The sequence below is a fragment of the Boleophthalmus pectinirostris genome, unplaced genomic scaffold (genome assembly GCF_026225935.1).
Source record: "Boleophthalmus pectinirostris isolate CB_2022bp ecotype Guang Dong unplaced genomic scaffold, ASM2622593v1 HiC_scaffold_19, whole genome shotgun sequence".
Classification (NCBI taxonomy): Eukaryota; Metazoa; Chordata; class Actinopteri; order Gobiiformes; family Gobiidae; genus Boleophthalmus; species Boleophthalmus pectinirostris.
The window spans coordinates 25,949,706-25,961,699 of NW_026571140.1; positions in this window are offsets into that span (position 1 = coordinate 25,949,706).

Genomic DNA, 11,994 nt, shown 5'->3' on the forward strand with positions numbered 1-11,994 from the left:
ACCTTTTTCCGGTCGAGAACCATGGCCTCAGACTTAGAAGAGCTGATCTTCATCCCAGCCGCTTCACACTCGGCTGCAAACCGCCCCAGTGCACATTGCAGGTCCTGATTCGATGAAGCCAACAGGACAACATCATCTGCAAACAGCAGAGATGAGATCCTGTGGTCCCCAAACCGGACCCCCTCCGGCCCCTGACTGCGCCTAGAAATTCTGTCCATAAACACAATGAACAGAACCGGTGACAAAGGGCAGCCTTGGCGGAGTCCAACATGCACCGGGAACAGGTCTGACTTACTGCCGGCAATGCGAACACAGCTCCTGCTCCGGTCATACAGGGACCGGACAGCCCTTAGCAAAGGGCCCCGGACCCTATACTCCCAGAGCACCCCCCACAGGACACCACGAGGGACACAGTCGAATGCCTTCTCCAGATCCACAAAGCACATGTGGACTGGTTGGGCAAACTCCCATGAACCCTCAAGCACCCGATGGAGAGTGTAGAGCTGGTCCAGTGTTCCACGGCCAGGACGAAAACCACACTGCTCTTCCTGGATCTGAGGTTCGACTATCGGCCGGATTCTCCTCTCCAGTACCCTGGCATAGACCTTACCGGGAAGGCTGAGGAGTGTGATCCCCCTATAGTTGGAGCACACCCTCTGGTCCCCCTTCTTATACAGAGGGACCACCACCCCGGTTTGCCAGTCCAGTAGTTTATTATACATTCAGTTAATTTACATTAGAACAGTCAAATAGATTCTGATATAGCTAAAATGCTAAATTACACCCAACACTGCGAAAACCCTTGTCACACATAATGAACTAGTCCAGAGAGCGGCTGTTCAAATCCAAGGCCGCGCACGGCGCGTTCCTGTGATATTGTAACGGCTCTTCTGGCAGCTCGTTTCAACAGGAGCAGTAAAAGATAGATTTTTTTGAGAGAACCCAGTATGAACACGCAATAACTGCAATGGATACACTTAACGAAATTACAGTAGACACTTTAAGAGGTATGTTTTGCAACAATATCAGACTTTTAATGTGCTTTATAGTACGCTTCGCTCATAATACTAGCTATTTGGTAAGGACCTAGCTAAGTTAATATGGTTAGCTAGAGTAGCTTAAGCATGTAGCCATGAAAGTATGAATGTTTGGAAATGAACACATGTAGTATACTTTTCATTAACTGTTTTTTGTGTACTGTGTTTTAGCTCCCAATGTTGGGGAAGAATTACTACGGTCACTCTCAAGGGATGACATTAAAGATTTGCTGCCAGGTCCAGAAAATTTTCTCAGGCACTGGGCACTATGGCTTCTTGTGAACAGTGATGAAAAGGTGAGTATATAGTCCGGTTCCTTATATACTTTTGTGGGAAGTTTTTGGGGATTTGCTAACCTGTATATTTTTGGAAAAGGTATAGTAAATGGAGTCAGAAAATCAATGTTTGCATTTGCCCACATGTCTTTATGGCGGCCATATTGGATTTTTTTTTAAAATGGCCGCCAAAAAACCCTTTTTGGAATATCTCAGCCTCTGAATAAGTTGAAATGTTGATTTTAACTGCTAAACCCACATTTTCAGGGTCAGGGAATCAAATGGTGCTAGTTACAAACCTGTAAGACCTACCCACATTAACCCTTAGATGAACAAGTGGGTCAAAAATGACCCGGTTTGGTTGGCTTGCAATTTCAGTATAATATTCACATGTAATACTCCATGTTCCTCCAAAAACATGTTTTTTTTTTGTTTTTTTTTTATTATCCTGCTGAAATACATCAACAATATGGGTAAAACAAATTATAAACATCACATGCAGCTGGTCATATAACTCAAAGAGTTTAAAAGTAGCTAACATAAAATTTGGATGTTGGATGTAAACACACACATTTAGACACAATATGATTGCACAACTTTTTTATGAGACATTTTCTATACATCATCATTATCATCATCGCTTTCATACAACCATAGACTGTATATATGAGTGGACAGATCTAACACTGTAGCCGCCATGAAACATCTGTGCAGAGTACGGGCTGGAGACCCCAGGATCAAGGTGGGAAACACCTCCAAAGGTTGTGGAGAATGACCGAGCCAAGATCCTGTGGGACTTCCAGATACAGACTGACAGAATGGTGATGGCGAACCAACCAGACATAGTGGTGGTGGATAAGAAACAGAGCAGAGCCGTGGTGGTGGACATCGCAATACCAAGCGATGGTAATATCAGGAAAAAGGAACACGAGAAGCTAGAGAAATACCAGGGGCTCAAGGAAGAGCTGGAGAGAGCCTGGAAAGTAAAGGCATCAGTGGTGCCTGTGGTGATTGGAGCACTCGGGGCTGTAACCCCCAAACTGGAAGAGTGGCTTCAACAGATACCGGGAAAAACAATGGACATCTCAGTCCAGAAAAGTGCAGTACTGGGAACAGCAAAGATACTGCGCAGAACTGTCAAGCTCCCAGGCCTCTGGTAGAGGACCCGAGCTGAATGAGGGTGAGAGAGACCTACCACCGTGGAAGGTGAGAAACACATTTTATATATATATATATATATATATATATATATATATATATATATATATATATATATATATATATATATATATTTATATATATATAGGGAATGCGGCTACGGCCAAACACCTGCAAAGAGTGAGGCAAGTCCTAAGAAGCCAGCTCAATGGCAAGAACAAGGCGCAGGCAATCAACAGCTCTGCCCTGCCAGTGATCAAATACCCTGCAGGAATCATAAGCTGGCCAAAGGAGGAGATACAGACCACAGATGTTAAGACACGAAAGCTCCTGACCATGCATGGAGGGTTCCATCCCAATGGCTTGAGAGGGTCTGAAGGACACACAGAGGCTCATTCTGGAGGTCAGGAGCAGGCCCTGGGCACTCGAGTAATAGAGGCCCAGATCTACCACACCAAACAAGAGCCACGGTGTACACTGTGCAAAGAGGCTCCTGAGACAGTCCAGCACAGAACTGCAGGGTGTAAGATGCTGCAGGGAAAGCATACATGGAGCGACATAACCAAGTGGCAGGCATAGTGTACAGAAACATCTGTGCAGAGTACGGGCTGGAGACCCCAGGATCAAGGTGGGAAACACCTCCAAAGGTTGTGGAGAACGACCGAGCCAAGATCCTGTGGGACTTCCAGATACAGACTGACAGGATGGTGATGGACCAACCAGACATAGTGGTGGTGGAGAAGAAACAGAGCAGAGCCGTGGTGATGGACATCACAATACCAAGCGATGGTAATATCACGAAAAAGGAACCACCTGCCAATCTCACGTTCGTCCTCCCCTCACTCATGAACAAGACCCAGAGATACTTGAACTCCTCCACTTGAGGCAGGGACTCTCCACCCACTCGGAGAGGGCAAGATGCCTTTTTCCGGTCGAGAACCATGGCCTCGGATTTGGAGGAGATGATCTTCATACCAGCCGCTTCACACACGGGTCAAACTGCCCCAGTGCTGCAGGTCCTGGTTTGATGAAGACAACAGGACAACATCATCTGTGAACAGCAGAGATGATCCTGTGGTCCCCAAACCAGACCCTCCGGCCCCTGACTGCACCGAGAAATTCTGTCCATAAATACAATGAACAGAACCGGTGACAGCGGCCCTGGTGGAGTCCAACATGCACCAGGAATAGGTCTGACTTACTGCCGGCAATGAACATAGCTCCTGCTCCGGTCATACAGGGACCGGACAGCCTTTAGCAAAGGGCCCCGGACCCCATACTCCCAGAGCACCCCCCACAGGACACCATGAGGGACACAGTCGAATGCCTTCTCCAGATCCACAAAGCACATGTGGACTGGTTGGGCAAACTCCCATGAACCCTCGAGCGCCTGATGGAGAGTGTAGAGCTGGTCCAGTGCTCCACGGCCAGGATGAAAACCACGGTCGGATTCTCCTCTCCAGTCCCTGGCACAGACCGGGGAGGCTGAGGCGTGTGATTCCCCGGTAGTTGGAACACACCCTCCGGTCCCCCTTCTTATACAGAGGGACCAACACCCCGGTCTGCCATTCCAGAGGTACTGTCCCCGATCGCCACACGATGTTGAAGAGGTGTGTCAGCCAAGACCCACAACATCCAGAGACTTAAGGTACTCAGGATGGATCTCATCCAGCCATGGGCTTTATATTATGAATAGGATTTTTTTGATGGAAAAAATAGCAAAAAAAAATTAAAAAATCAGGATCATGTTGAGCGGGTTCATACAAACATTTTAAGACCAAAATGTCGAGGCTCACTGCAGCAGGTACAGAGAGAGGAGCCACAAGATCCTAATGTAAGTCCATTGGAGCCAGAGTCAGAAGGAGCCGGAAGAGCCTCCTGGAGGACTTCCTATTTGGCACACGGCGGCTCCAGCGTTAGATCTGTCCACTCATATATACAGTCTATGGTTGTATGAAAGCGATGATGATAATGATGATGTATAGAAAATGTCTCATAAAAAAGTTGTGCAATCATATTGTGTCTAAATGTGTGTGTTTACATCCAACATCCAAATTTTATGTTAGCTACTTTTAAACTCTTTGAGTTATCGGACCAGCTGCATGTGATGTTTATAATTTGTTTTACCCATATTGTTGATGTATTTCAGCAGGATAATAAAAAAAAAAGAAAAAGAAAAACATGTTTTTGGAGGAACATGGAGTATTACATGTGAATATTACAGTGAAATTACTGTATTCATCTAAGGGTTAATGTGGGTAGGTCTTACAGGTTTGTAACTAGCACCATTTGATTCCCTGACAATGAAAATGTGGGTTTAGCAGTTAAAATCAACATTTCAACTTATTCAGAGGCTGAGATATTCCAAAAAGGGTTTTTTGGCGGCCATTTAAAAAAAATCCAATATGGCCGCCATAAAGACATGTGGGCAAATGCAAACATTGATTTTCTGACTCCATTTACTATACCCTTTCCAAAAATATATAGATTAGCAAATCCCCAAAAACTTCCCACTAAGGTCAAAAAATGACAATAAGGAACCGGACTAATATAAATTACTAAATTACATATGATTCAAATAGTTGATATAGATGAATTAAAACTTTCCATACAACTTAAAGCAATAAAGATTTAATTACAGAATACCTTTATTTGTTTAGGTTGAAGGTGTTGCCAAAGATGTGGAACCATCAAACCAATTTTCCATTGCAACTAACCGCTCCAGAACACAGACCCAATCCCTCAAAGTATCTAGCCATGTCCAGCCCAGAGTATGTTGTCTACACAGATAGTGAACTTAAACAAGCCCGTTCATCCTACTCTGAACAAAAACGCCTTGGCTCCACCACTTCTGACTTGTCCAAGGAACTCTTTTGCAGACTGATTAGAAACACCATGACAAACATGGTGTCCATTGCAAGAGCCCCTGAAGACTCAAGGTACCCTTCCAAACATGAGGTTGACACTATGGTGAAGAGATTAGTTGAGTATTATCCAATGTTAAAGGGAAAAAGACCTGAGAGTGAATAGGTAAGTACTTTTCTAGTGCAGTATTATTTATATAAGAATATTTTTCTGATTCCCTTTTATGCATTTTGCCATATTCTCTATCTTGCAGGGGCAGGTTACCAAGAAGCTCATGAAGAGGCTCTCAAACATCAAAAGCCCCAAAAAAGCCAGTGCACTTTTCAAGAAACGTCGCATGACCTGCGAAGAGTATTGCTCAACAGACTTTGATGAAATCTCAACTGGATCAAGCCAAGCATCCACCATCATTCTGGAGAAGTCCCCTGCTGCTGCCAGCACTCCAGAGCCCCCTCCAGACAGCAGTGAAGATGATGCTGGTACAGTATGAAGTTTTACTTCATATTCATTCAAAGAAAAACATTACAATATTTTTATGTCCTCACTTAGGGGGTTCTGCTGACACTGACGTCTTGGACAGCCACTTGCTCAACCTGAAATTTGACTCAAGACAACGCTTCATCACATCAGATGTTCTAAAAGACGATGACAGACCATCAAAAATTCTTGATGCTTACCGTTGTTTCAAAGAATTGGACCATGTAAGTAAAACATCCTTAAACCAGTTACTCCACTTTTACTCTGCTCCAACTACATTGCTGAGACTAGGGACAGATGGGAAAACTTTTTTTTCAAAAGTCAAGTTCTATGGGGAAAAGAAGAAAGCCATGAAGCCTCCAAAGACACTCAATAGTGGTGAGATAACACGATTATTAGACTAGTGCAGCAATGTTATAACAGATGGTAACTTGTTTTGTCTTTTCATCAGTGGATCATGCCTTAGCAGTGTTTGCAGCTGTGCCCCTTCTTTTTCCATCCAATGCACCACCACAGAGAAATTAGGCTCCTTGCAGTGAATCTTTTTTCATGCACTTAAGGTGAGAAAAGCTTTGTGTATGTTATTATTTAGAAGTAGTGTGTTTCAGTGTTTTATAACAGTGGATACTTACACTTATCATGTTTTTGTATCGTAGACATCCGAGGACCCTGAAAAATATCTTCAGAAGCAGCCACTATCGTGTCCAGTGCTGCTCTTGAGCAAGAACAACTACATGATCGCAACTGGCAACACACCTGCGACCACCTTTGCACGTGACAAGCTGAATGAAGGACTAGTGTACCTGATGGCCTTTTACTACTACCACTAATCCGCCACTTACTACTACCACTTACCCAACGTGTATTTCCACTCTGCTCTCAGTCCTACAAACTGAAGTCCTTCAAGATTCCATTCATGACAAAGATGCAACATCAACATACCAAAAAGCCATAGCAGTGGAAGTCCATCACTGAGTGAGTGAATATGCAACTATTTTAGTTAATAATTTTTATTACTTAAAATGTACAAAAAATTTTCCAAAACACTTGTGTTGTGCTACCAGGGGTTTTAGCATTTACAAGACGGCTCTTACTTTTGGTTTTCCCTGTAATATACTACTTTGTAATTTAATTAAGAGTGTTTTACTTTTTATTTTAGTTATGTTTACTTAAATCTGTTCTACTGTAGCCATTGTGAGTCATCTGTATTCGGTACCATGTTTTCATGGATAAATAAATTAGGAAAGACTTTTGGGGGTTATCTTGTTTTAAAATTACTTGAATGGGCATAATTTTAAGTTTTTGTTTTTTTTTCTAATTTATGAGTAAATTAAGTCAATGTATCTAGGTAAATTTTGCTTAAATCTAGTAACACTGACCTGAAATTTTAATGTAATGAGAAAATATTGCTTAGATTTTACAGTATTTCAGTAAGTTTTGTTTAAATCTAGGCTAAATTTAGAAAATTTTGCTTATTTTGAACTACATTTAAGCACATTTATCTAGAATGTTTTTTTTTAAATAAGAATTATTTTCTTCAATTTTACCATATATTGAGAATATTTTTGCTTAAATCTTACTTGCAACTTGCTTAAATTAAGAATTTCTGACTTTTGCACTAATGTTGTTCTTAAAACAACAAAAGTCTTAAATTAAGTTTTCTAGGTAAGAAAAATGTTCTTATCCCATTGGAAGATTTTTTGCTATAAAACAAGAACATTTGCCTAATTTTAAGTTTTTTGGTTTTTTTTTCGTGTTTCTAGTCAGGCACTTTTTGCAGTGTAAGTCTCACTCATGATTAACTCATCAGTTATAACTGCTTACTTAAGTATTTTTTGGGAGGTCATCTAAAGTGAGAATTGTATATGCTTTACAAAACATTTACTAATTACTTATTACGGTTTGCTTGACTTAAGGTATTCAAGATTGGAGGGTAATCAAACCACAACAGTGACAGCTTAAATGGATGCATATTCTATTCTTTTCTGTTGAAAAGAGTGTTCAGTACAACCAATTAAATATTTGTTATTTTCTTTCCCTCTATGGTGTGGTTTCATGACATGTCCAATTTTTTAACATATTAATACAAACCTTAATAAGTAATTTGTAAATGTTTTGTAACGCATAGACAATTCTCACTTTAGATGAGCTCCTATAAATTACTTAAGCAATTATAACTGATGAGTTAATCATGAGTGAAGCTTAACAAATCATTTGTAAATGTGTAGTAGAGCACAGACAAGCTTCACTTTAGAAGAGCTCCCAAAAATACTTAAGTATGCAGTTATAACTGATCAGTTAATGATGAGTGAGCCTTAAGTCATTTGATAATGTTTTGTAAATATATTGCATCCACGAAGGGTGATCATCATGTGGTCAGCGTAAACACCCCGTGCTTAACCTATTCTAACTACCATGTACAAGTGCTTCGTAACTGATCAGTACTGGAAAATAACCCCATTAAGAAATTAGTAACAAATCATTAGTTGAGTTTGTGGGTTAAGAATTTGATAAAAATGCTTTTACATATTAAAATTTGATGAGTAGTTATGAATTAGTAATGATTTACTAATGATGACTAAAGACATTAAATAAAGTATTTACTAACAATTAAATCACAAGAAAAAATTAAGAGGTAAGTGTGTACAAATGATTAAGCAATGTGTTAAATAATGCTTAACAAAAAAAGTTCCCCCCAGTATCTAAAGATCAACCTACCCTAAAGATTTGTTAGTGATAGTCTTATACATAATATTCTGTATTTCTGTTGGTTTTGGATACTTTGGGATTTTACAAGGCGCTCTTTAGGACTTGAGGACTTGAAGTATACACACTTTTGCAGGTTGATGTGAACAACCTTAACCACCTGGAAATAGTAACTTAAAGCATGTGTCACCTCCGGCTCAACTGCCTCGACTTCATTTACTGTTGTGTTGAGACCAGTAATTACATAAGCATCTGCAAACTGTGATACACTAGTTGGCATAGTTTTGGAAAATACTTAAAAGGAAAGAAAATATGTTAATAATTTCACAACACAATGGTCCATTCATCAGTGAAACAATGCAAAAAAGGAAATAAATATGAATATAAAGAGAATGCACTTTTAAAAACTTAAAGCTTACAATGTACTGAAATAAAAAAAAGTCTCCCAGATTGCCATAACAGCACATGTCATGTTGTTGTGTGTTAAGTGCTTAGGGCAGATTGTCCCAGCTTCTCACATTGTCATATGTCAACAGACACATGGGAGAGATTGACTACTCCAAACACCAGCAATAAATAACTCTCAGGGAGTTTAAATTAATGAAAACATATTTAGCATTTTTGACAATTACATTTTCACATTAGGGCTTCACAGTCAAAGAGGTTTTGTTAAATGTGAATGCCACTCTATGGATTTTAACCATTTTCCCATAGGTAGTTGCATATACCATTAATTTAATTTCAAAATAGCTTTATTATGTGAATGGCCCATTTGGACACATGTTTTTCAGAATTATAAAAAAGATTTCTGTCCCGGCAAGATGCACGGCACGCAAACATACCACCCCCACAGCACGAAAATCTAATTACATCAAGAAATCTAATTTGCTGTGTTGTGTATTGACTGATTAAGTTATTCCATCGGTGTCTACATGTATGTGCGTTTTCAGTTTGAATGTTTGTTTGTGTGGAAGGGAAAATGACCACAGCCAGACAAAGCTGTTGAAGTGGCTGGTTGGGGCAGGTGCCAGGTCCTTCTTCTGTCCCCAGCCCCCCACACGCTTCATTAAACCCCCTTAACTTTGCAGGAGATTCAGGCTTAAACATATGATCCCCACCTCCACCACACTGCCCCACTCCCTCCTCTGAGAAAAGCCCCTGGCTCTCAGCACTGCCATATGTCCAACGCAGAGACACTGGCACTTCCTGGGGGCTTTGTACTGTCCACACTCTCCTTTATTTAGAGTGACTGGCAGGAGGACACACAGCTCCCCAGGCTAGTGCTATAGAGCCCATATAGAGCCATATAGGCCTAAGCACATTGGTTTAAAGCTAATTGAATAACACAATACTTATTTATTTTTCAGTTGTAATTTATATGTTTTGGTATTTTACTGAAGCCATACAACCATATGCTTACCATCAATAAATGAGCTTACCTGATTTACAGAAATAATAACTAAGACATATTTATCAGCTTCAAATTGAGTGTAATCTTTGTGGTAGAAAGATCAGTAAAACAACAAAATGATGTGTCAAAAAGTGTTAAATAATCCAATCAAACTGACTGGTAACATAAAACTGAAATGTCCTATGTAATGCAAAATTTATCCTGTGTGCTTTTAGCCATGTTATAATGTTGTTCCCTCCTTGAAAACATACCTGGAGTTCTGTTTTCTTCATTCACACATGTTGTGTAATCCTTTATTATCTGTCTACACCTCCAAAATGCTCTGTTTCACCTTTTCAAGAAGCGTTAGTTTTCAAGTGAACAGTGACCTTTTACCTTTGGGTCAGTAGAGATTGGCAATTCCAGGGCTGAAATCATCCAAGTGATTCTAATGAAGCAGTACAGAGTTTACAAACACAGTGGAGCATTTCCTGTATTGCCAAATGACATCACAAGATGAAACGGAGTGGTTTCTGTTTGATAGAAGAACTCAACCTAAATATGCAGAGTTCGTATATTAAACATGTGTGAAGGTATGTTTTTGATAAGGAAACAACATTATAACATGGATCAGAAAACGCCCTTGCGCCCTTTGAGTGTTAAATAACCCTATCAAACTGACTGGTAACATAAAACTTAATTGTCCTGTTTTCTTACCCTTTAACATTCCCTCAGAAGATTATCTGACTTCTCCTGAGCACTTTGCATATTGATTTGGCATACAGTAGGTTTTACAGAGGAAGTCTGTCCCAACATAATTGTAAAGCCTTGGTGGATGGTGGAGGACTTAACAATATAGCTGATGCAGTATTTGAATTGTTAAGGGACATTACATTATAAACTGTGAATTTCCATGAAAAGCCACTTAGAGTCTTTCATTCCACTATATGCCCTTCTGGCCTGTAACACGTGATGTATGGAGGCCGACCTGTATGTTTATAGACCTGAAATCCCTGAGCTTAAACATCCTGTAAATCGTCATGGTGGATGGTATAGGCAGGGGTCTGTTCTTTGTTCAGTCACTAGGCCTCTGTTGTATTTGACATACTGTACCTGTGCTACCGGTACACTGGTGTTACATCATAGCATGTACGCTACAACATGTGGCTAAAATGCGAGGACAGTGGGTAATGATTGAACCGTGTTAATGGTAGGAACTCTAGATCTTGAGAAACATTCACAGAGATCTATTAAAATACATATTTTTGTTGCACAGTTCATGCTACTTTACACTTCTAAGAAAAAAGTTTAGACAAATATTTGCTTTAAAGAAACACAATGCTAGTTTTCAGGTGGAGGGTTTGGAGTCTTCTATTATTCACTGAGATAGTTTTTTGTGCCAGAATATTCCACATAAGGGCATAAAACTATTTCTATGGAGACAAGCAAACAACTTCACCAAATCAAGTATATTTTTGGCAATAAAACACCTGTAATTGAATAAATGCAAGATATATCAGTTAATACTATGGAACAGTCCAGTCAAAGCAGTAACATTTCCATCCGCAAACAGGAAGCAGACCCTCCACCAGAAATGTTACATAATGCACCATTAAACCATGTTTGATTTTGTGTAAAGGTCTGTGTTTATATTATTTTGCTAATCATAACCCATGACAACCCCATAATACAAAAGCTATTGGATTGATATTGTTCTCCATGGTTGTAACAGCTGTGGAAATGAGAGGAGGAGGAGGCCGGGCGAAGAGAAAGCCTTATAAGACAAGTCAGGTTTAGATAAACAATAAGGATGGACCAGCACTGAGGCACTATACTCCGGCTCTGTTTAGACTACAGTAAGCCCACGTTACTAACACCAATCACTCACAGTTGGGCTGAAGGACATGACCTACATCCACAGCTATATGTCATACAAAGTAGTGCAGGATCTTCATATCAGGTCTAACCTCTTATGACAGCCAAAGAAACAGCTTCCCTGGCACTATCCACTCTGAAAAGACCAACTCAGCTGCTAAACATGAGACAGGAGGTGTAGCGAAGGGGGGGACCGTGTGGGTAAGGCACG